This window comes from Sarcophilus harrisii, chromosome 3, assembly GCF_902635505.1.
Source record: "Sarcophilus harrisii chromosome 3, mSarHar1.11, whole genome shotgun sequence".
NCBI lineage: Eukaryota > Metazoa > Chordata > Mammalia > Dasyuromorphia > Dasyuridae > Sarcophilus > Sarcophilus harrisii.
The window spans coordinates 150,232,214-150,237,090 of record NC_045428.1 but is presented as its reverse complement, the minus strand read 5'-3'; positions in this window follow the sequence as shown (position 1 = coordinate 150,237,090).

Below are 4,877 nucleotides of genomic sequence, written 5' to 3'. Positions count from 1 at the left end.
ATTTATAATCTGGTGAGAGAAGATTAATCAGTCAATAAATATATATTAAACATGTTGTGCTAAGTTCTGAAATGTACAACAATGGCTGTAGTATAAAGCTATGTTTTACATTTTTAAAAACTATCATTGAACATAATTAAATAAATAAAAATTAAATTAATGTAAAACATATGACATTTGCATGTATAAGAATTATTTTCCTTTGCAATTAAAAGTGATATTTTTGTCTTTTTGGAATTCTATATCCCAATATATTAATCACTATCTTTTCCTGGACATATGCAACTTGCCTCTTTTAGGTATAATTTTTTTATTGACTCATTAGATTCTACAGATAAAAATGTCAATTATAACTGAAGATAGCTTTGAAGTGAATGAATAGTTTTAGAGACAAAGCACCAGCCCTGCTGGTTTAATAAGTATTTTTTATTACTCAGGCTGATGTTCGAATAGCAGTTGTTTTCTTTTCATCCATGATGTCATTTCTCATTTTGTTCTTCACACTGCATGCCCAATCTATAACCAGAATAGTTATTAAATTCTCAGGGAAATCAGGTGTACCAGGATTCACTAACAGTAAAGAAAAATGAGAATCTATCCCCGAGTCTCTTGATTTCATTTTCTTCTTCATTACAGTGTTGAACAATGTGAAACTTACTTGTAGAAATAAATCTTACTAGCTATTATTGAATTTCATGCCAAAATTCTTATATGCATTGTAATACTTTGATGTTATTAAAAATAATAATGCAATTTATGTAATACTTTCAGTTTATCAAGTGCTTACTTGACAATTACCCTCTGTGAGTTATTAAGAACATTTTTCATCATGATTTTGAAGATATAGAAACTGAGGCTTGGAGAGGATTTGAGTCAGCAGCAATAAGTCAACCAATGAATATAAGAGCTAGAATTTCATACCAGATTATCTAAGTCCAGACCCAATGCTCTTTTCACCATAGTAAATCGAGGCAAACTAAGTACATATGTGTTTGTGTGTCTCTTGTGTACAGATATGTGTGTGTACATATAGATCTACATCTATATGTGTATATATATTCAAAATTCTATTCACATATGTATCTACTCACACATACACACACATTCCTATGTTAAAACTAAGACATGCCAAAAAACTAAAATTAAAATAAAGAGATTTTCAATGACAATTTTTTTCCCTATAATTTCATAATCAAAAGTCAGATTGCTATAGAAGTCATCAATTTGTTTCTCAGGACATCAGGCAAGAAGTTTCAGCCACCAAAGAAAAAGCAAATATTATTAAATAATAACCAAAACAACACTAAATAGACCTCCAAAAATGTAAATTGAGAAACATGTATGTGGAAGTCTTAGTTGAAGGTAAAGGCTAGCTAAAATAAAGTTGAAGATGCAAGCCTGTGCTCAGAGAGGGAAGAAAAGGTAGTCCTGAAAATTTGCAAATCCTGTTTTGGGAAACACTAATGCCAAGTTGTAAAAGAACAAAGAAACAAAAGAGACAAGGCGTGCTCTAGAATAGTATCTCAGACATCCTTAGACTATTGTCTTCAGAAGAGAATCTAGGGACTATTTCTATTGGGAGGGGGAGTGTAAGGATTTGTCAATTGAGTCATTCAATAAATTAACCTACCCCTCTTAAAATGAATGATAACCTGATAAATTAATTAGATGAAAATACTCAGTTGCATTAGTCACAGGCTTTAGATTGAGCTTGAAAAAGTCTTCCATCAATTTAGATTTCCTTTAAAGAAAGTGGATAAAACTTGATCACATCCTATGTAATATAATAGATCAGTTAAGAACTCAAATTACAACATCTAACCTGTGGAGTAAATCATTTTGGTGATACAGGAGGTGGAGAGTCCATGCCTGGCCTTGCCTTCTACCTTGTTTTTTTCCTCCAACCTAGTTTAAAATACATACATCTTGGAACAGAGGCATTAGCAGGAGTAGGAGGATTCGTACTTCTGAAAACCTACTTACATCAGGAATGAGCTCAATAGGCAACACTATACATATATACCATGAAGGATATGGCACCATCCCAAATCTATAAAAAAATAAGAAGGGAGAGATGGGTGGATGGGGAAGGAAAACGTGAGGGAAGAAGGTAAGGGAAGAATCCATGGCTGGGGGAGGTTAAGTAATAGCAAGGCAAATTATGGAACAGAATTTAATTAAAGAGGAAGCAGAAATAGGAAAAACATGGGTGTATGTGGGGTATATGTGAGTATGAATGTATTTATGTATATATATCTACACATGTATACATAAAAAATATCTTTTTTTAAGTGTAGCTTGCTTGGAGGTGGTTGTGGGGGGAGATGAAAGGGAGAAAAAAGAATAAAGTAAATAAGGTGCGTAGCAGAGAATCCAAGAACAATTTACAATGAAGTAAAAAAAAATGGATATTCATGAATATGATTTCTTCTACTAATATATATATATACTACTTCTACTATATATTCTACTATATAACTATATATTCTATATACTAGAACTATATACTATATATACTAGAACTATATACTATAGAACTATATATTCTATATATTCTACTATATAACTACATATATATATATATATATATATATATATATATATATACTTTCTTGATCTGGTAATTTGTTATATATTTTGAATCCTTCTTGATGTTCTGCTGGGCACATGACATGTTCTTTTTTGTTTTGTTTTATTTTGTTTTGTATCTCTTTTCTGTTTCCTTTTTTTTCTTACTCTTTTATAAAATAAAATAAATTTTGAAAATTAAATTTAATTGAATTATTTTTAAAAAGAATATACATATGAGCAAAGCAAAAGAAAGAAAAAAATGAAAAACAGAGAAGAAGTAAAAGCTATAGCAATATCTTGTAAGATATTGTTAAATTTCAGAGGCAATATATTCAGGGCATGTCCAAATTCAGGGGATTGGGAATAAGTTTGATTAGTCAAAGCAGAAAAAAAAAATCAGTTGTGGAGCTAATTATCACAGACAATTGGAGCAATTTACATTCTAATACCTTATCTTACCTTTTCTGGTCTGTGTAAAAGTCCATCTGAAAGCAATGCACCAATCATACTAGAGAAATATAGTTCATTTAAAATAAGATCTGGTAATATATATCATCCTATATATCCAGGAAATGTTCTTAAATCTACTTTTCTTGTGTAAATAGAAAAAATAGTTTCTTAATGGAAGAAGAAAGAAAATATCTTCTTAATGGAGAACTTGTCATTCTGAGAAGGAGTTGATTTGCTTTAGATTGATTGGATTTAATAAATTATCCACCTTATAAACTCACAGGGTCTTGTGTAATTTGTTGTTGTTGTTGTTACATACAAACATCTCTGTTTTTTGTCATTGTATGACCTTAATGCTTCTTCACTTTGTAAACATATTTATTACTAGCCCATTTATTCTCAAGTTGTTATAGTCATTCTGGCACTACAAACATAGATTAATTGCTTCTCTAGTAAGATTCTTTTTTTTAAGTTTGAAACACTCAATCATTTTTGAAAATGAGTACAAAATTATTCCTAAGAATGGAAGAAGGAAAAAAAAAACAATTTTCTTGGATACAATTTAAACCAAAAAGTTTACAACATGAGAGAAAAGTTGCTTCGAGTAGCTCCTCATTCACTGTCTATAAGGTCAAAGAAAAAAATTAGCATCTGTAAAAATAATCTAAACTGCAAATGAACCTAATTCTTTCAGAAGAAAACCAAGATTTTCTTTTAAAAGATTTTAATGGTGATGAATTCTAATTGTCAGTTCCCAGAGAGGGACCACAAAGATGTAGATATATTGAATCTCCCTGGAGGTCTTTCAGTTAACTCTGTTATGGGAGAATATATTGCCTGTACTTAACATTATTGCCCTTGAATCCCTACCAGTGAGTTTCCATTTATATAATCCAAACCACTCACAATGATGACAGATTTAGATCTTAAACATAATTTATGTAACAATAAGGCAAAGAACTCCTTAAGGATAGGGATTTCTTTCTCCTCTTATTGTACTGCTAATGCTTGCTAGAATGCCTGTCACATGGTAGGTACAAAATAATGCTTATTGACTGACTCAAATAGCACCCCACATACATATCTATTAAATTAAATGCAGGAATAAATGCATAATGATCCATACATAAAAATAGATTATACTATTCTACCAAAGCACATAGTATTTGAGACAGGGAAGGTGACTAGATTGAAGAGTTATAATGTATTTACAGACTCCAGAACACAAAGAACAGGCCTTGGGAATGATTGAATAAGTAGCATCCATGATGGTCTCCAGGTCTCTCAGCCTGCAGTGGTAAGGGAATAAAACAATTGGTTATAGAGATATTACAGGGATTATATGGTTGGCAACAGGGGCAAGATTTAGTGCATTGTCTATACTTGGATCTAAATCACAGTCTCAGGTCTCACTCCCAGTGCAAGGAGTAGTAGCACACTACTGTGTGGCCACAGGAGCCCAGGGATCCTGGTAACAGTTCCAGAGGAGAAAAGAACGCTTGTGTTCATTCACAGACCAGTGCACAGGACAGCAGGACACTATTCCCTAGATAATACCACCTTGGAAAAAACAAAAACTTACAGGTCCCCAGAACTACCTTTGAAAACAGCTGTACAAAAAAGACTGAAGTTTGGAATAGTTCCCCCTGCACTACAGAAGCAAAGCCCCACTTTGACACAAAGTTAAAGCCAAGAAATAGGCTAGAAAATTAATAAAAGATCCTGACTTTAAAAAGTTACTATGTTAATAATGAAGATTAAAACACAAATTCAGAAGTAGTCAAATGTCAAAACTCCTTCACTCAAGGCCGTAAAAAAATATGAATTGGCTCCAGGCCATGTACAGCTCAAAAAGG